Raw genomic sequence first — 22,649 nt, 5'->3', positions numbered from 1 at the left:
AGTGACCCCATCAATCTCCCAGACCCACAGAGTGAACACATCACTGACCCAGTCCCACAGAGTGACCCCATCACTGACCCAGACCCACAGAGTGACCCCATCAACCTCCCATTCCCACAGAGTGACCCTATCTCTGAACCAGTCCCACAGAGTGACCCCATCAATCTCCCAGTCCCACAGAGTGACCCCATCACTAACCCAGCCCCACAGAATTACCCCATCACTGTCCCAGTCCCACAGAATTACCCCATCACAGACCCAGTCCCACAGTTTCCCCATCGCTGACCCAGACCCACAGAGTGACCCCATCAACCTACCAGTCCCACAGAGTAACCCTATCACTGACTCAGCCCCACAGAGTGACCCCATTAATCTCCCAGACCCACAGAGTGACCCCATCACTGACCCAGTCCCACAGAGTGTCCCCATCACTGACCCAGCCCCACAGAGGGACCCCATCACTGACCCAGACCCACAGAGTGACCCCATCAACCTCCCATTCCCACAGAGTGGCCCTATCTCTGAACCAGTCCCACAGAGTGACCCCATCAATCTCCCAGACCTACAGAGTGACCCCATCACGCTCCCAGTCCCACAGAGTGAACCCATCACTGACCCAGTCCCACAGAGTGACCCCATCACTGACCCAGACCCACAGAGTGACCCCATCAACCTCCCAGTCCCACAGAGTGACCCCATCAATCTCCGAGTCCCACAGAGTGAACCCATCACTGACCCAGTCCCACAGAGTGTCCCCATCACTGACCCAGACCCACAGTGTGACCCCATCAACCTCCCATTCCCACAGAGTGACCCTATCTCTGAACCAGTCCCACAGAGTGACCCCATCAATCTCCCAGACCTACAGAGTGACCCCATCACCCTCCCAGTCACACAGAGTGACCCCATAACTGACCCAGTCCCACAGAGTGACCCCATCACTGACTCAGCCCCACAGAGTTACCCCATCAACCTCCCAGACCCACAGAGTGACCCCATCAACCTCCCAGTCCCATAGTGACCCCATCACTGACCCAGTCCCACAGTGACCCCAACAACCTCCCATTCCCACAGAGTGACCCTATCTCTGAACCAGTCCCACAGAGTGACCCCATCAATCTCCCAGACCTACAGAGTGACCCCATCACCCTCCCAGTCCCACAGAGTGACCCCATCAATCTCCCAGTCCCATAGAGTGACCCCATCACTGACCCAGTCCCACAGAGTGACCCCATCAACCTCCCAGTCCCACAGAGTGACCCCATCAATCTCCCAGTCCCAGAGAGTGATCCTATCACTGAACCAGTCCCACAGAGTGACCCCATCACCCTCCCAGTCCCACAGAGTGACCCCATCAATCTCCCAGTCCCATAGAGAGACCCCATCACTGACCCAGCCCCACAGAGTGACCCCATCAATCTCCCAGTCCCATAGAGTGACCCCATCACTGTCCCAGCCCCACAGAGTGACCACATCAATCTCCCAGTCCCACAGAGTGACCCCATCACTGACCCAGCCCCACAGAGTGACCCCATCACTGACCCAGTCCCACAGAGTGACCCCATCAACCTCCCAGACCCACAGAGTGACCCCATCACTGACCCAGTCCCACATAGTGACCCCATCAACCTCCCAGACCCACAGAGTGACCCCATCACTGAACCAGTCCCACAGAGTGACCCCATCACAGATCCAGTCCCACAGTGACCCCATCTCTGACCCAGTCCCATAGAGTGACTCCATCACTGACCCAGACCCACAGAGTGACCCCATCACTGAACCAGTACCACAGAGTGACCCCATCACTGAACCAGTCCCACAGAGTGACCCCATCAAACTCCCAGTCCCACAGAGTGACCCCATCACTGATCCAGTCCCACAGTGACCCCATCAATGACCCAGTCCCACAGTGTCCCCATCACTGACCCAGCCCCACAGAGTGACCCCATCAACCTCCCAGTCCCACAGAGTGACCCCATCACTGACCCAGTCCCACAGATTGACCCCATCACTGACCCAGTCCCACAGTGTCCCCATCACTGACCCAGCCCCACAGAGTGACCCCATCACCCTCCCAGTCCCACAGAGTGACCCCATCACTGACCCAGTCCCACAGAGTGACCCCATCACTGACCCAGCCCCACAGAGTGACCCCATCAATGACCCAGTCCCATAGAGTGTCACCATCACTGACCCAGCCCCACAGAGTGACCCCATCACTGAACCAGTCCCACAGAGTGCCACCATCACTGACCCAGACCCACAGAGTGACCCCATCAATCTCCCAGTCCCACAGAGTGACCCCATCACTGACCCAGTCCCACAGAGTGACCCCATCACCCTCCCAGTCCCACAGTGACCCCATCACTGACCCAGTCCCACAGAGTGACCCCATCACACTCCAGGTCCCACAGAGTGACCCCATCACTGACCCAGTCCCATAGAGTGACCCCATCACTGACCCAGACCCACAGAGTGACCCCATCAATCTCCCAGTCTCACAGAGTGACCCCATCACTGACCCAGTCCCACAGAGTGTCCCCATCACACTCCCAGTCCCACAGAGTGACCCCATCACTGACCCAGACCCACAGAGTGACCCCATCAATCTCCCAGTCCCACAGAGTGACCCCATCACTGACCCAGTCCCACAGAGTGACCCCATCACCCTCCCAGTCCCACAGAGTGACCCCATCACTGACCCAGTCCCACAGAGTGACCCCATCACCCTCTCAGTCCCACAGAGTAACCACATCACTGATCCAGTTCCACAGAGTGACCCCATCACCCTCCCAGTCCCACAGAGTGACCCCATCACCGACCCAGTCCCATAGAGTGACTCCATCACTGACCCAGCCCCACAGAGTGACCCCATCAACCTCCCAGTCCCACAGAATGACCCCATCACTGAACCAGTCCCACAGAGTGACCCCATCACTGACCCAGCCCCACAGAGTGACCCCATCAACCTCCCAGTCCCACAGAATGACCCCATCACTGAACCAGTCCCACAGAGTGACCCCATCAACCTCCCAGTCCCACAGAGTGACCCCATCAGTGACACAGTCCCACAGAGTGACCCCATCACTGACCCAGCCCCACAGAGTGACCCCATCAACCTCCCATTCCCACAGAGTGACCCTATCTCTGAACCAGTCCCACAGAGTGACCCCATCAATCTCCCAGACCTACAGAGTGACCCCATCACCCTCCCAGTCCCACAGAGTGACCCCATCACTGACCCAGTCCCACAGAGTGATCCCATCACTGACTCAGCCCCACAGAGTTACCCCATCAACCTCCCAGTCCCACAGAGTGACCCCATCAATCTCCCAGTCCCATAGAGAGACCCCATCACTGACCCAGCCCCACAGAGTGACCCCATCAATCTCCCAGACCTACAGAGTGACCCCATCACCCTCCCAGTCCCTCAGAGTGACCTCATCACTGACTCAGCCCCACAGAGTTACCCCATCAACCTCCCAGACCCACAGAGTGACCCCATCAACCTCCCAGTCCCATAGTGACCCCATCACTGACCCAGTCCCACAGAGTGACCCCATCACCCTGCCAGTCCCACAGAGTGACCCCATCAATCTCCCAGTCCAATAGAGTGACCCCATCACTGACCCAGCCCCACAGAGTGACCCCATCAACCTCCCATTCCCACAGAGTGACCCTATCTCTGAACCAGTCCCACAGAGTGACCCCATCAATCTCCCAAACCTACAGAGTGACCCCATCACCCTCCCAGTCCCACAGAGTGACCCCATCACTGATCCAGTCCCACAGAGTGATCCCATCACTGACTCAGCCCCACAGAGTTACCCCATCAACCTCCCAGTCCCACAGAGTGACCCCATCACTGACCCAGTCCCACAGAGTGACCCCATCAATCTCCCAGTCCCAGAGAGTGATCCTATCACTGAACCAGTCCCACAGAGTGACCCCATCACCCTCCCAGTCCCACAGAGTGACCCCATCAATCTCCCAGTCCCATAGAGAGACCCCATCACTGTCCCAGCCCCACAGAGTGACCACATCAATCTCCCAGTCCCACACAGTGACCCCATCACTGACCCAGCCCCACAGAGTGACCCCATCACTGACCCAGTCCCACAGAGTGACCCCATCAACCTCCCAGACCCACAGAGTGACCCCATCACTGACCCAGTCCCACAGAGTGACCCTATCAACCTCCCAGACCCACAGAGTGACCCCATCACTGAACCAGTCCCACAGAGTGACCCCATCACAGATCCAGTCCCACAGTGACCCCATCTCTGACCCAGTCCCATAGAGTGACTCCATCACTGACCCAGACCCACAGAGTGACCCCATCACTGAACCAGTACCACAGAGTGACCCCATCACTGACCCAGTCCCACAGAGTGACCCCATCAAACTCCCAGTCCCACAGAGTGACCCCATCACTGATCCAGTCCCACAGTGACCCCATCAATGACCCAGTCCCACAGTGTCCCCATCACTGACCCAGCCCCACAGAGTGACCCCATCACCCTCCCAGTCCCACAGAGTGACCCCATCACTGACCCAGTCCCACAGATTGACCCCATCACTGACCCAGTCCCACAGTGTCCCCATCACTGACCCAGCCCCACAGAGTGACCCCATCACCCTCCCAGTCCCACAGAGTGACCCCATCACTGACCCAGTCCCACAGAGTGACCCCATCACTGACCCAGCCCCACAGAGTGACCCCATCAATGACCCAGTCCCATAGAGTGTTACCATCACTGACCCAGCCCCACAGAGTGACCCCATCACTGAACCAGTCCCACAGAGTGCCACCATCACTGACCCAGACCCACAGAGTGACCCCATCAATCTCCCAGTCCCACAGAGTGACCCCATCATTGACCCAGTCCCACAGAGTGACCCCATCACCCTCCCAGTCCCACAGTGACCCCATCACTGACCCAGTCCCACAGAGTGACCCCATCAACCTCCCAGTCCCACAGAGTGACCACATCACTGATCCAGTTCCACAGAGTGACCCCATCACCCTCCAGGTCCCACAGAGTGACCCCATCACTGACCCAGCCCCATAGAGTGACCCCATCACTGACCCAGACCCACAGAGTGACCCCATCAATCTCCCAGTCTCACAGAGTGACCCCATCACTGACCCAGTCCCACAGAGTGTCCCCATCACACTCCCAGTCCCACAGAGTGACCCCATCACTGACCCAGACCCACAGAGTGACCCCATCAATCTCCCAGTCCCACAGAGTGACCCCATCACTGACCCAGTCCCACAGAGTGACCCCATCACCCTCCCAGTCCCACAGAGTGACCCCATCACTGACCCAGTCCCACAGAGTGACCCCATCACCCTCCCAGTCCCACAGAGTAACCACATCACTGATCCAGTTCCACAGAGTGACCCCATCACCCTCCCAGTCCCACAGAGTGACCCCATCACCGACCCAGTCCCATAGAGTGACTCCATCACTGACCCAGCCCCACAGAGTGACCCCATCAACCTCCCAGTCCCACAGAGTGACCCCATCACTGACACAGTCCCACAGAGTGACCCCATCACTGACCCAGTCCCGCAGAGTGACCCCATCACTGACCCAGTCCCACAGAGTGACCCCATCACTCTCCCAGTCCCACAGAGTGACCCCATCACTGACCCAGACCCACAGAGTGACCCCATCAATCTCCCAGTCCCACAGAGTGACCCCATCACTGACCCAGTCCCACAGAGTGACCCCATCACCCTCCCAGTCCCACAGAGTGACCCCATCACTGACCCAGTCCCACAGAGTGACCCCATCACCCTCCCAGTCCCACAGAGTAACCACATCACTGATCCAGTTCCACAGAGTGACCCCATCACCCTCCCAGTCCCACAGAGTGACCCCATCACTGACCCAGTCCCATAGAGTGACTCCATCACTGACCCAGCCCCACAGAGTGACCCCATCAACCTCCCAGTCCCACAGAGTGACCCCATCGCTGACCCAGTCCCACAGAGTGACCCCATCACTGAACCAGTCCCACAGAGTGACCCCATCAACCTCCCAGTCCCACAGAGTGACCCCATCACTAACCCAGCCCCACAGAATTACCCCATCACTGTCCCAGTCCCATGAGAATTACCCCATCACAGACCCAGTCCCACAGTTTCCCCATCGCTGACCCAGACCCACAGAGTGACCCCATCAACCTCCCAGTCCCACAGAGTGACCCCATTAATCTCCCAGACCCATAGAGAGACCCCATGACTGACCCTGTCCCACAGAGTGTCCCCATCACCCTCCCAGCCCCACAGAGGGACCCCATTACTGACCCAGTCCCACAGAGTGACCCCATCAACCTCCCAGTCCCACAGAGTGACCCCATCACTGACCCAGCCCCACAGAGTGACCCCATCACCCTCCGAGTCCAACAGAGTAAACCCATCACTGACCCAGTCCCACAGACTGACCCCATCACTGACCCAGACCCACAGAGTGACCCCATCAACCTCCCATTCCCACAGAGTGACCCTATCTCTGAACCAGTCCCACAGAGTGACCCCATCAATCTCCCAGACCTACAGAGTGACCCCATCAATCTCCCAGTCCAACAGAGTGACCCCATCAATCTCCCAGACCTACAGAGTGACCCCATCAATCTCCCAGTCCAATAGAGTGACCCCATCACTGACCCAGTCCCACAGAGTGACCCTATCAACCTCCCAGACCCACAGAGTGACCCCATCACTGAACCAGTCCCACAGAGTGACCCCATCACAGATCCAGTCCCACAGTGACCCCATCTCTGACCCAGTCCCATAGAGTGACTCCATCACTGACCCAGACCCACAGAGTGACCCCATCACTGAACCAGTACCACAGAGTGACCCCATCACTGACCCAGTCCCACAGAGTGACCCCATCAAACTCCCAGTCCCACAGAGTGACCCCATCACTGATCCAGTCCCACAGTGACCCCATCAATGACCCAGTCCCACAGTGTCCCCATCACTGACCCAGCCCCACAGAGTGACCCCATCACCCTCCCAGTCCCACAGAGTGACCCCATCACTGACCCAGTCCCACAGATTGACCCCATCACTGACCCAGTCCCACAGTGTCCCCATCACTGACCCAGCCCCACAGAGTGACCCCATCACCCTCCCAGTCCCACAGAGTGACCCCATCACTGACCCAGTCCCACAGAGTGACCCCATCACTGACCCAGCCCCACAGAGTGACCCCATCAATGACCCAGTCCCATAGAGTGTTACCATCACTGACCCAGCCCCACAGAGTGACCCCATCACTGAACCAGTCCCACAGAGTGCCACCATCACTGACCCAGACCCACAGAGTGACCCCATCAATCTCCCAGTCCCACAGAGTGACCCCATCATTGACCCAGTCCCACAGAGTGACCCCATCACCCTCCCAGTCCCACAGTGACCCCATCACTGACCCAGTCCCACAGAGTGACCCCATCAACCTCCCAGTCCCACAGAGTGACCACATCACTGATCCAGTTCCACAGAGTGACCCCATCACCCTCCAGGTCCCACAGAGTGACCCCATCACTGACCCAGCCCCATAGAGTGACCCCATCACTGACCCAGACCCACAGAGTGACCCCATCAATCTCCCAGTCTCACAGAGTGACCCCATCACTGACCCAGTCCCACAGAGTGTCCCCATCACACTCCCAGTCCCACAGAGTGACCCCATCACTGACCCAGACCCACAGAGTGACCCCATCAATCTCCCAGTCCCACAGAGTGACCCCATCACTGACCCAGTCCCACAGAGTGACCCCATCACCCTCCCAGTCCCACAGAGTGACCCCATCACTGACCCAGTCCCACAGAGTGACCCCATCACCCTCCCAGTCCCACAGAGTAACCACATCACTGATCCAGTTCCACAGAGTGACCCCATCACCCTCCCAGTCCCACAGAGTGACCCCATCACCGACCCAGTCCCATAGAGTGACTCCATCACTGACCCAGCCCCACAGAGTGACCCCATCAACCTCCCAGTCCCACAGAGTGACCCCATCACTGACACAGTCCCACAGAGTGACCCCATCACTGACCCAGTCCCGCAGAGTGACCCCATCACTGACCCAGTCCCACAGAGTGACCCCATCACTCTCCCAGTCCCACAGAGTGACCCCATCACTGACCCAGACCCACAGAGTGACCCCATCAATCTCCCAGTCCCACAGAGTGACCCCATCACTGACCCAGTCCCACAGAGTGACCCCATCACCCTCCCAGTCCCACAGAGTGACCCCATCACTGACCCAGTCCCACAGAGTGACCCCATCACCCTCCCAGTCCCACAGAGTAACCACATCACTGATCCAGTTCCACAGAGTGACCCCATCACCCTCCCAGTCCCACAGAGTGACCCCATCACTGACCCAGTCCCATAGAGTGACTCCATCACTGACCCAGCCCCACAGAGTGACCCCATCAACCTCCCAGTCCCACAGAGTGACCCCATCGCTGACCCAGTCCCACAGAGTGACCCCATCACTGAACCAGTCCCACAGAGTGACCCCATCAACCTCCCAGTCCCACAGAGTGACCCCATCACTAACCCAGCCCCACAGAATTACCCCATCACTGTCCCAGTCCCATGAGAATTACCCCATCACAGACCCAGTCCCACAGTTTCCCCATCGCTGACCCAGACCCACAGAGTGACCCCATCAACCTCCCAGTCCCACAGAGTGACCCCATTAATCTCCCAGACCCATAGAGAGACCCCATGACTGACCCTGTCCCACAGAGTGTCCCCATCACCCTCCCAGCCCCACAGAGGGACCCCATTACTGACCCAGTCCCACAGAGTGACCCCATCAACCTCCCAGTCCCACAGAGTGACCCCATCACTGACCCAGCCCCACAGAGTGACCCCATCACCCTCCGAGTCCAACAGAGTAAACCCATCACTGACCCAGTCCCACAGACTGACCCCATCACTGACCCAGACCCACAGAGTGACCCCATCAACCTCCCATTCCCACAGAGTGACCCTATCTCTGAACCAGTCCCACAGAGTGACCCCATCAATCTCCCAGACCTACAGAGTGACCCCATCAATCTCCCAGTCCCACAGAGTGACCCCATCAATCTCCCAGACCTACAGAGTGACCCCATCAATCTCCCAGTCCAATAGAGTGACCCCATCACTGACCCAGTCCCACAGAGTGACACCATCAACCTCCCAGTCCCACAGAGTGACCCCATCAATCTCCCAGTCCCACAGAGTGACCCTATCACTGAACCAGTCCCACAGAGTGACCCCATCACCCTCCCAGTCCCACAGAGAGACCCCATCAATCTCCCAGTCCCACAGAGTGACCCCATCACTGACCCAGCCCCACAGAGTGACCGCATCACTGACCCAGTCCCACAGAGTGACCCCATCACTGATCCAGTCCCACAGAGTGACCCCATCACCCTCCCAGACCCACAGAGTGACCCCATCACTGACCCAGTCCCACAGAGTGACCCCAACACCCTCCCAGTCCCACAGAGTGACCCCATCAATCTGCCAGTCCCACAGAGTGACCCCATCAATCTCCCAAACCTACAGAGTGACCCCATCACCGTCCCAGTCCCACAGAGTGACCCCATCACCCTCCCAGTCCCACAGAGTGACCCCATCACTGACCCAGTCCCACAGAGTGACCCCAACACCCTCCCAGTCCCACAGAGTGACCCCATCAGTCTGCCAGTCCCACAGAGTGACCCCATCAATCTCCCAAACCTACAGAGAGACCCCATCACCGTCCCAGTCCCAGAGAGTGACCCCATCACTGTCCCAGCCCCACAGAATTACCCCATCACTGTCCCAGTCCCACAGAATTACCCCATCACAGACCCAGTCCCACAGTTTCCCCATCGCTGAACCAGACCCACTGAGTGACCCCATCAACCTCCCAGTCCCACAGAGTAATCCTATCACTGATTCAGCACCACAGAGTGACCCCATTAATCTCCCAGACCCACAGAGTGACCCCATCACTGACCCAGTCCCACAGAGTGTCCCCATCACTGACCCAGCCCCACAGAGGGACCCCATCACTGACCCAGTCCCAGAGTGACCCCATCACTGACCCAGACCCACAGAGTGACCCCATCACTGATCCAGTCCCAAAGAGTGACCCCATCACTGTCCCAGTCCCACAGAGTGACCCCATCACTGACCCAGTCCCACAGAGTGACCCCATGACTGTCCCAGTCCAACAGAGTGACCCCATCACTGACCCAGTCCCACAGAGTGACCCCATCGCTGACCCAGTCCCACAGAGTGACCCCATCACTGACCCAGTCCCACAGAGTGACCCCATCAACCTCCCAGTCCCACAGAGTGACCCCATCAACCTCCCAGTCCCGCAATGTCCCCATCGCTGACCCAGACCCACAGAGTGACCCCATCACTGACACAGTCCAGCAATGTCCCCATCACTCACCCAGACCCACAGAGTGACCCCATCACTGAACCAGTCCCACAGAGTGACCCCATCACTGACCCAGTCCCACAGAGTGTCCCCATCACTGACCCAGCCCCACAGAGGGACCCCATCACTGACCCAGTCCCACAGAGTGACCCCATCACTGACCCAGACCCACAGAGTGACCCCATCACTGATCCAGTCCCACAGAGTGTCCCCATCAACCTCCCAGTCCCACAGAGTGACCCCATCACTGACCCAGTCGCACAGAGTGACCCCATCACTGTCCCAGTCCCATAGAGTGACCCCATCACTGACCCAGACACACAGAGTGACCCCATCACTGATCCAGTCCCACAGAGTGTCCCCATCAACCTCCCAGTCACACAGTGACCCCATCACTGACCCAGTCCCACAGAGTGACCCCATCACTGTCCCAGTCCCACAGAGTGACCCCATCACTGACCCAGTCCCACAGAATGACCCCATCACTGACTCAGCCCCACAGAGTTACGCCATCAACCTCCCAGTCCCACAGAGTGACCCCATCAACCTCCCAGTCCCATAGTGACCCCATCACTGACCCAGTCCCACAGAGTGACCCCAACACCCTCCCAGTCCCACAGAGTGACCCCATCAATCTCCCAGACCCACACAGTGAACACATCACTGACCCAGTCCCACAGAGTGACCCCATCACTGACCCAGACCCACAGAGTGACCCCATCAACCTCCCATTCCCACAGAGTGACCCTATCTCTGAACCAGTCCCACAGAGTGACCCCATCAATCTCCCAGTCCCACAGAGTGACCCCATCACTAACCCAGCCCCACAGAATTACCCCATCACTGTCCCAGTCCCACAGAATTACCCCATCACAGACCCAGTCCCACAGTTTCCCCATCGCTGACCCAGACCCACAGAGTGACCCCATCAACCTACCAGTCCCACAGAGTAACCCTATCACTGACTCAGCCCCACAGAGTGACCCCATTAATCTCCCAGACCCACAGAGTGACCCCATCACTGACCCAGTCCCACAGAGTGTCCCCATCACTGACCCAGCCCCACAGAGGGACCCCATCACTGACCCAGACCCACAGAGTGACCCCATCAACCTCCCATTCCCACAGAGTGGCCCTATCTCTGAACCAGTCCCACAGAGTGACCCCATCAATCTCCCAGACCTACAGAGTGACCCCATCACGCTCCCAGTCCCACAGAGTGAACCCATCACTGACCCAGTCCCACAGAGTGACCCCATCACTGACCCAGACCCACAGAGTGACCCCATCAACCTCCCAGTCCCACAGAGTGACCCCATCAATCTCCCAGTCCCACAGAGTGAACCCATCACTGACCCAGTCCCACAGAGTGTCCCCATCACTGACCCAGACCCACAGTGTGACCCCATCAACCTCCCATTCCCACAGAGTGACCCTATCTCTGAACCAGTCCCACAGAGTGACCCCATCAATCTCCCAGACCTACAGAGTGACCCCATCACCCTCCCAGTCACACAGAGTGACCCCATCACTGACCCAGTCCCACAGAGTGACCCCATCACTGACTCAGCCCCACAGAGTTACCCCATCAACCTCCCAGACCCACAGAGTGACCCCATCAACCTCCCAGTCCCATAGTGACCCCATCACTGACCCAGTCCCACAGTGACCCCAACAACCTCCCATTCCCACAGAGTGACCCTATCTCTGAACCAGTCCCACAGAGTGACCCCATCAATCTCCCAGACCTACAGAGTGACCCCATCACCCTCCCAGTCCCACAGAGTGACCCCATCAATCTCCCAGTCCCATAGAGTGACCCCATCACTGACCCAGTCCCACAGAGTGACCCCATCAACCTCCCAGTCCCACAGAGTGACCCCATCAATCTCCCAGTCCCAGAGAGTGATCCTATCACTGAACCAGTCCCACAGAGTGACCCCATCACCCTCCCAGTCCCACAGAGTGACCCCATCAATCTCCCAGTCCCATAGAGAGACCCCATCACTGACCCAGCCCCACAGAGTGACCCCATCAATCTCCCAGTCCCATAGAGTGACCCCATCACTGTCCCAGCCCCACAGAGTGACCACATCAATCTCCCAGTCCCACAGAGTGACCCCATCACTGACCCAGCCCCACAGAGTGACCCCATCACTGACCCAGTCCCACAGAGTGACCCCATCAACCTCCCAGACCCACAGAGTGACCCCATCACTGACCCAGTCCCACATAGTGACCCCATCAACCTCCCAGACCCACAGAGTGACCCCATCACTGAACCAGTCCCACAGAGTGACCCCATCACAGATCCAGTCCCACAGTGACCCCATCTCTGACCCAGTCCCATAGAGTGACTCCATCACTGACCCAGACCCACAGAGTGACCCCATCACTGAACCAGTACCACAGAGTGACCCCATCACTGAACCAGTCCCACAGAGTGACCCCATCAAACTCCCAGTCCCACAGAGTGACCCCATCACTGATCCAGTCCCACAGTGACCCCATCAATGACCCAGTCCCACAGTGTCCCCATCACTGACCCAGCCCCACAGAGTGACCCCATCACCCTCCCAGTCCCACAGAGTGACCCCATCACTGACCCAGTCCCACAGAGTGACCCCATCACTGACCCAGCCCCACAGAGTGACCCCATCAATGACCCAGTCCCATAGAGTGTCACCATCACTGACCCAGCCCCACAGAGTGACCCCATCACTGAACCAGTCCCACAGAGTGCCACCATCACTGACCCAGACCCACAGAGTGACCCCATCAATCTCCCAGTCCCACAGAGTGACCCCATCACTGACCCAGTCCCACAGAGTGACCCCATCACCCTCCCAGTCCCACAGTGACCCCATCACTGACCCAGTCCCACAGAGTGACCCCATCACACTCCAGGTCCCACAGAGTGACCCCATCACTGACCCAGTCCCATAGAGTGACCCCATCACTGACCCAGACCCACAGAGTGACCCCATCAATCTCCCAGTCTCACAGAGTGACCCCATCACTGACCCAGTCCCACAGAGTGTCCCCATCACACTCCCAGTCCCACAGAGTGACCCCATCACTGACCCAGACCCACAGAGTGACCCCATCAATCTCCCAGTCCCACAGAGTGACCCCATCACTGACCCAGTCCCACAGAGTGACCCCATCACCCTCCCAGTCCCACAGAGTGACCCCATCACTGACCCAGTCCCACAGAGTGACCCCATCACCCTCTCAGTCCCACAGAGTAACCACATCACTGATCCAGTTCCACAGAGTGACCCCATCACCCTCCCAGTCCCACAGAGTGACCCCATCACCGACCCAGTCCCATAGAGTGACTCCATCACTGACCCAGCCCCACAGAGTGACCCCATCAACCTCCCAGTCCCACAGAATGACCCCATCACTGAACCAGTCCCACAGAGTGACCCCATCACTGACCCAGCCCCACAGAGTGACCCCATCAACCTCCCAGTCCCACAGAATGACCCCATCACTGAACCAGTCCCACAGAGTGACCCCATCAACCTCCCAGTCCCACAGAGTGACCCCATCAGTGACACAGTCCCACAGAGTGACCCCATCACTGACCCAGCCCCACAGAGTGACCCCATCAACCTCCCATTCCCACAGAGTGACCCTATCTCTGAACCAGTCCCACAGAGTGACCCCATCAATCTCCCAGACCTACAGAGTGACCCCATCACCCTCCCAGTCCCACAGAGTGACCCCATCACTGACCCAGTCCCACAGAGTGATCCCATCACTGACTCAGCCCCACAGAGTTACCCCATCAACCTCCCAGTCCCACAGAGTGACCCCATCAATCTCCCAGTCCCATAGAGAGACCCCATCACTGACCCAGCCCCACAGAGTGACCCCATCAATCTCCCAGACCTACAGAGTGACCCCATCACCCTCCCAGTCCCTCAGAGTGACCTCATCACTGACTCAGCCCCACAGAGTTACCCCATCAACCTCCCAGACCCACAGAGTGACCCCATCAACCTCCCAGTCCCATAGTGACCCCATCACTGACCCAGTCCCACAGAGTGACCCCATCACCCTGCCAGTCCCACAGAGTGACCCCATCAATCTCCCAGTCCAATAGAGTGACCCCATCACTGACCCAGCCCCACAGAGTGACCCCATCAACCTCCCATTCCCACAGAGTGACCCTATCTCTGAACCAGTCCCACAGAGTGACCCCATCAATCTCCCAAACCTACAGAGTGACCCCATCACCCTCCCAGTCCCACAGAGTGACCCCATCACTGATCCAGTCCCACAGAGTGATCCCATCACTGACTCAGCCCCACAGAGTTACCCCATCAACCTCCCAGTCCCACAGAGTGACCCCATCACTGACCCAGTCCCACAGAGTGACCCCATCAATCTCCCAGTCCCAGAGAGTGATCCTATCACTGAACCAGTCCCACAGAGTGACCCCATCACCCTCCCAGTCCCACAGAGTGACCCCATCAATCTCCCAGTCCCATAGAGAGACCCCATCACTGACCCAGCCCCACAGAGTGACCCCATCAATCTCCCAGTCCCATAGAGTGACCCCATCACTGTCCCAGCCCCACAGAGTGACCACATCAATCTCCCAGTCCCACACAGTGACCCCATCACTGACCCAGCCCCACAGAGTGACCCCATCACTGACCCAGTCCCACAGAGTGACCCCATCAACCTCCCAGACCCACAGAGTGACCCCATCACTGACCCAGTCCCACAGAGTGACCCTATCAACCTCCCAGACCCACAGAGTGACCCCATCACTGAACCAGTCCCACAGAGTGACCCCATCACAGATCCAGTCCCACAGTGACCCCATCTCTGACCCAGTCCCATAGAGTGACTCCATCACTGACCCAGACCCACAGAGTGACCCCATCACTGAACCAGTACCACAGAGTGACCCCATCACTGACCCAGTCCCACAGAGTGACCCCATCAAACTCCCAGTCCCACAGAGTGACCCCATCACTGATCCAGTCCCACAGTGACCCCATCAATGACCCAGTCCCACAGTGTCCCCATCACTGACCCAGCCCCACAGAGTGACCCCATCACCCTCCCAGTCCCACAGAGTGACCCCATCACTGACCCAGTCCCACAGATTGACCCCATCACTGACCCAGTCCCACAGTGTCCCCATCACTGACCCAGCCCCACAGAGTGACCCCATCACCCTCCCAGTCCCACAGAGTGACCCCATCACTGACCCAGTCCCACAGAGTGACCCCATCACTGACCCAGCCCCACAGAGTGACCCCATCAATGACCCAGTCCCATAGAGTGTTACCATCACTGACCCAGCCCCACAGAGTGACCCCATCACTGAACCAGTCCCACAGAGTGCCACCATCACTGACCCAGACCCACAGAGTGACCCCATCAATCTCCCAGTCCCACAGAGTGACCCCATCATTGACCCAGTCCCACAGAGTGACCCCATCACCCTCCCAGTCCCACAGTGACCCCATCACTGACCCAGTCCCACAGAGTGACCCCATCAACCTCCCAGTCCCACAGAGTGACCACATCACTGATCCAGTTCCACAGAGTGACCCCATCACCCTCCAGGTCCCACAGAGTGACCCCATCACTGACCCAGCCCCATAGAGTGACCCCATCACTGACCCAGACCCACAGAGTGACCCCATCAATCTCCCAGTCTCACAGAGTGACCCCATCACTGACCCAGTCCCACAGAGTGTCCCCATCACACTCCCAGTCCCACAGAGTGACCCCATCACTGACCCAGACCCACAGAGTGACCCCATCAATCTCCCAGTCCCACAGAGTGACCCCATCACTGACCCAGTCCCACAGAGTGACCCCATCACTGACCCAGTCCCACAGAGTGACCCCATCACCCTCCCAGTCCCACAGAGTAACCACATCACTGATCCAGTTCCACAGAGTGACCCCATCACCCTCCCAGTCCCACAGAGTGACCCCATCACCGACCCAGTCCCATAGAGTGACTCCATCACTGACCCAGCCCCACAGAGTGACCCCATCAACCTCCCAGTCCCACAGAGTGACCCCATCACTGACACAGTCCCACAGAGTGACCCCATCACTGACCCAGTCCCGCAGAGTGACCCCATCACTGACCCAGTCCCACAGAGTGACCCCATCACTCTCCCAGTCCCACAGAGTGACCCCATCACTGACCCAGACCCACAGAGTGACCCCATCAATCTCCCAGTCCCACAGAGTGACCCCATCACTGACCCAGTCCCACAGAGTGACCCCATCCCCCTCCCAGTCCCACAGAGTGACCCCATCACTGACCCAGTCCCACAGAGTGACCCCATCACCCTCCCAGTCCCACAGAGTAACCACATCACTGATCCAGTTCCACAGAGTGACCCCATCACCCTCCCAGTCCCACAGAGTGACCCCATCACTGACCCAGTCCCATAGAGTGACTCCATCACTGACCCAGCCCCACAGAGTGACCCCATCAACCTCCCAGTCCCACAGAGTGACCCCATCGCTGACCCAGTCCCACAGAGTGACCCCATCACTGAACCAGTCCCACAGAGTGACCCCATCAACCTCCCAGTCCCACAGAGTGACCCCATCACTAACCCAGCCCCACAGAATTACCCCATCACTGTCCCAGTCCCATGAGAATTACCCCATCACAGACCCAGTCCCACAGTTTCCCCATCGCTGACCCAGACCCACAGAGTGACCCCATCAACCTCCCAGTCCCACAGAGTGACCCCATTAATCTCCCAGACCCATAGAGAGACCCCATGACTGACCCTGTCCCACAGAGTGTCCCCATCACCCTCCCAGCCCCACAGAGGGACCCCATTACTGACCCAGTCCCACAGAGTGACCCCATCAACCTCCCAGTCCCACAGAGTGACCCCATCACTGACCCAGCCCCACAGAGTGACCCCATCACCCTCCGAGTCCAACAGAGTAAACCCATCACTGACCCAGTCCCACAGACTGACCCCATCACTGACCCAGACCCACAGAGTGACCCCATCAACCTCCCATTCCCACAGAGTGACCCTATCTCTGAACCAGTCCCACAGAGTGACCCCATCAATCTCCCAGACCTACAGAGTGACCCCATCAATCTCCCAGTCCCACAGAGTGACCCCATCAATCTCCCAGACCTACAGAGTGACCCCATCAATCTCCCAGTCCAATAGAGTGACCCCATCACTGACCCAGTCCCACAGAGTGACACCATCAACCTCCCAGTCCCACAGAGTGACCCCATCAATCTCCCAGTCCCACAGAGTGACCCTATCACTGAACCAGTCCCACAGAGTGACCCCATCACCCTCCCAGTCCCACAGAGAGACCCCATCAATCTCCCAGTCCCACAGAGTGACCCCATCACTGACCCAGCCCCACAGAGTGACCGCATCACTGACCCAGTCCCACAGAGTGACCCCATCACTGATCCAGTCCCACAGAGTGACCCCATCACCCTCCCAGACCCACAGAGTGACCCCATCACTGACCCAGTCCCACAGAGTGACCCCAACACCCTCCCAGTCCCACAGAGTGACCCCATCAATCTGCCAGTCCCACAGAGTGACCCCATCAATCTCCCAAACCTACAGAGTGACCCCATCACCGTCCCAGTCCCACAGAGTGACCCCATCACCCTCCCAGTCCCACAGAGTGACCCCATCACTGACCCAGTCCCACAGAGTGACCCCAACACCCTCCCAGTCCCACAGAGTGACCCCATCAGTCTGCCAGTCCCACAGAGTGACCCCATCAATCTCCCAAACCTACAGAGAGACCCCATCACCGTCCCAGTCCCAGAGAGTGACCCCATCACTGTCCCAGCCCCACAGAATTACCCCATCACTGTCCCAGTCCCACAGAATTACCCCATCACAGACCCAGTCCCACAGAGTAATCCTATCACTGATTCAGCACCACAGAGTGACCCCATTAATCTCCCAGACCCACAGAGTGACCCCATCACTGACCCAGTCCCACAGAGTGTCCCCATCACTGACCCAGCCCCACAGAGGGACCCCATCACTGACCCAGTCCCAGAGTGACCCCATCACTGACCCAGACCCACAGAGTGACCCCATCACTGATCCAGTCCCAAAGAGTGACCCCATCACTGTCCCAGTCCCACAGAGTGACCCCATCACTGACCCAGTCCCACAGAGTGACCCCATGACTGTCCCAGTCCAACAGAGTGACCCCATCACTGACCCAGTCCCACAGAGTGACCCCATCGCTGACCCAGTCCCACAGAGTGACCCCATCACTGACCCAGTCCCACAGAGTGACCCCATCAACCTCCCAGTCCCACAGAGTGACCCCATCAACCTCCCAGTCCCGCAATGTCCCCATCGCTGACCCAGACCCACAGAGTGACCCCATCACTGACCCAGTCCAGCAATGTCCCCATCACTCACCCAGACCCACAGAGTGACCCCATCACTGAACCAGTCCCACAGAGTGACCCCATCACTGACCCAGTCCCACAGAGTGTCCCCATCACTGACCCAGCCCCACAGAGGGACCCCATCACTGACCCAGTCCCACAGAGTGACCCCATCACTGACCCAGACCCACAGAGTGACCCCATCACTGATCCAGTCCCACAGAGTGTCCCCATCAACCTCCCAGTCCCACAGAGTGACCCCATCACTGACCCAGTCGCACAGAGTGACCCCATCACTGTCCCAGTCCCATAGAGTGACCCCATCACTGACCCAGACACACAGAGTGACCCCATCACTGATCCAGTCCCACAGAGTGTCCCCATCAACCTCCCAGTCACACAGTGACCCCATCACTGACCCAGTCCCACAGAGTGACCCCATCACTGTCCCAGTCCCACAGAGTGACCCCATCACTGACCCAGTCCCACAGAATGACCCCATCACTGACTCAGCCCCACAGAGTTACGCCATCAACCTCCCAGTCCCACAGAGTGACCCCATCAACCTCCCAGTCCCATAGTGACCCCATCACTGACCCAGTCCCACAGAGTGACCCCAACACCCTCCCAGTCCCACAGAGTGACCCCATCAATCTCCCAGACCCACAGAGTGAACACATCACTGACCCAGTCCCACAGAGTGACCCCATCACTGACCCAGACCCACAGAGTGACCCCATCAACCTCCCATTCCCACAGAGTGACCCTATCTCTGAACCAGTCCCACAGAGTGACCCCATCAATCTCCCAGTCCCACAGAGTGACCCCATCACTAACCCAGCCCCACAGAATTACCCCATCACTGTCCCAGTCCCACAGAATTACCCCATCACAGACCCAGTCCCACAGTTTCCCCATCGCTGACCCAGACCCACAGAGTGACCCCATCAACCTACCAGTCCCACAGAGTAACCCTATCACTGACTCAGCCCCACAGAGTGACCCCATTAATCTCCCAGACCCACAGAGTGACCCCATCACTGACCCAGTCCCACAGAGTGTCCCCATCACTGACCCAGCCCCACAGAGGGACCCCATCACTGACCCAGACCCACAGAGTGACCCCATCAACCTCCCATTCCCACAGAGTGGCCCTATCTCTGAACCAGTCCCACAGAGTGACCCCATCAATCTCCCAGACCTACAGAGTGACCCCATCACGCTCCCAGTCCCACAGAGTGAACCCATCACTGACCCAGTCCCACAGAGTGACCCCATCACTGACCCAGACCCACAGAGTGACCCCATCAACCTCCCAGTCCCACAGAGTGACCCCATCAATCTCCCAGTCCCACAGAGTGAACCCATCACTGACCCAGTCCCACAGAGTGTCCCCATCACTGACCCAGACCCACAGTGTGACCCCATCAACCTCCCATTCCCACAGAGTGACCCTATCTCTGAACCAGTCCCACAGAGTGACCCCATCAATCTCCCAGACCTACAGAGTGACCCCATCACCCTCCCAGTCACACAGAGTGACCCCATCACTGACCCAGTCCCACAGAGTGACCCCATCACTGACTCAGCCCCACAGAGTTACCCCATCAACCTCCCAGACCCACAGAGTGACCCCATCAACCTCCCAGTCCCATAGTGACCCCATCACTGACCCAGTCCCACAGTGACCCCAACAACCTCCCATTCCCACAGAGTGACCCTATCTCTGAACCAGTCCCACAGAGTGACCCCATCAATCTCCCAGACCTACAGAGTGACCCCATCACCCTCCCAGTCCCACAGAGTGACCCCATCAATCTCCCAGTCCCATAGAGTGACCCCATCACTGACCCAGTCCCACAGAGTGACCCCATCAACCTCCCAGTCCCACAGAGTGACCCCATCAATCTCCCAGTCCCAGAGAGTGATCCTATCACTGAACCAGTCCCACAGAGTGACCCCATCACCCTCCCAGTCCCACAGAGTGACCCCATCAATCTCCCAGTCCCATAGAGAGACCCCATCACTGACCCAGCCCCACAGAGTGACCCCATCAATCTCCCAGTCCCATAGAGTGACCCCATCACTGTCCCAGCCCCACAGAGTGACCACATCAATCTCCCAGTCCCACAGAGTGACCCCATCACTGACCCAGCCCCACAGAGTGACCCCATCACTGACCCAGTCCCACAGAGTGACCCCACCAACCTCCCAGACCCACAGAGTGACCCCATCACTGACCCAGTCCCACATAGTGACCCCATCAACCTCCCAGACCCACAGAGTGACCCCATCACTGAACCAGTCCCACAGAGTGACCCCATCACAGATCCAGTCCCACAGTGACCCCATCTCTGACCCAGTCCCATAGAGTGACTCCATCACTGACCCAGACCCACAGAGTGACCCCATCACTGAACCAGTACCACAGAGTGACCCCATCACTGAACCAGTCCCACAGAGTGACCCCATCAAACTCCCAGTCCCACAGAGTGACCCCATCACTGATCCAGTCCCACAGTGACCCCATCAATGACCCAGTCCCACAGTGTCCCCATCACTGACCCAGCCCCACAGAGTGACCCCATCAACCTCCCAGTCCCACAGAGTGACCCCATCACTGACCCAGTCCCACAGATTGACCCCATCACTGACCCAGTCCCACAGTGTCCCCATCACTGACCCAGCCCCACAGAGTGACCCCATCACCCTCCCAGTCCCACAGAGTGACCCCATCACTGACCCAGTCCCACAGAGTGACCCCATCACTGACCCAGCCCCACAGAGTGACCCCATCAATGACCCAGTCCCATAGAGTGTCACCATCACTGACCCAGCCCCACAGAGTGACCCCATCACTGAACCAGTCCCACAGAGTGCCACCATCACTGACCCAGACCCACAGAGTGACCCCATCAATCTCCCAGTCCCACAGAGTGACCCCATCACTGACCCAGTCCCACAGAGTGACCCCATCACCCTCCCAGTCCCACAGTGACCCCATCACTGACCCAGTCCCACAGAGTGACCCCATCACACTCCAGGTCCCACAGAGTGACCCCATCACTGACCCAGTCCCATAGAGTGACCCCATCACTGACCCAGACCCACAGAGTGACCCCATCAATCTCCCAGTCTCACAGAGTGACCCCATCACTGACCCAGTCCCACAGAGTGTCCCCATCACACTCCCAGTCCCACAGAGTGACCCCATCACTGACCCAGACCCACAGAGTGACCCCATCAATCTCCCAGTCCCACAGAGTGACCCCATCACTGACCCAGTCCCACAGAGTGACCCCATCACCCTCCCAGTCCCACAGAGTGACCCCATCACTGACCCAGTCCCACAGAGTGACCCCATCACCCTCTCAGTCCCACAGAGTAACCACATCACTGATCCAGTTCCACAGAGTGACCCCATCACCCTCCCAGTCCCACAGAGTGACCCCATCACCGACCCAGTCCCATAGAGTGACTCCATCACTGACCCAGCCCCACAGAGTGACCCCATCAACCTCCCAGTCCCACAGAATGACCCCATCACTGAACCAGTCCCACAGAGTGACCCCATCACTGACCCAGCCCCACAGAGTGACCCCATCAACCTCCCAGTCCCACAGAATGACCCCATCACTGAACCAGTCCCACAGAGTGACCCCATCAACCTCCCAGTCCCACAGAGTGACCCCATCAGTGACACAGTCCCACAGAGTGACCCCATCACTGACCCAGTCCCGCAGAGTGACCCCATCACTGAACCAGTCCCACAGAGTGACCCCATCAA

This window comes from Hemitrygon akajei, chromosome 16 (genome assembly GCF_048418815.1).
Source record: "Hemitrygon akajei chromosome 16, sHemAka1.3, whole genome shotgun sequence".
In the NCBI taxonomy this organism is placed as follows: Eukaryota; Metazoa; Chordata; class Chondrichthyes; order Myliobatiformes; family Dasyatidae; genus Hemitrygon; species Hemitrygon akajei.
The sequence above is the reverse complement of the archived record's forward strand: the minus strand, read 5'-3'. Positions refer to the sequence as shown.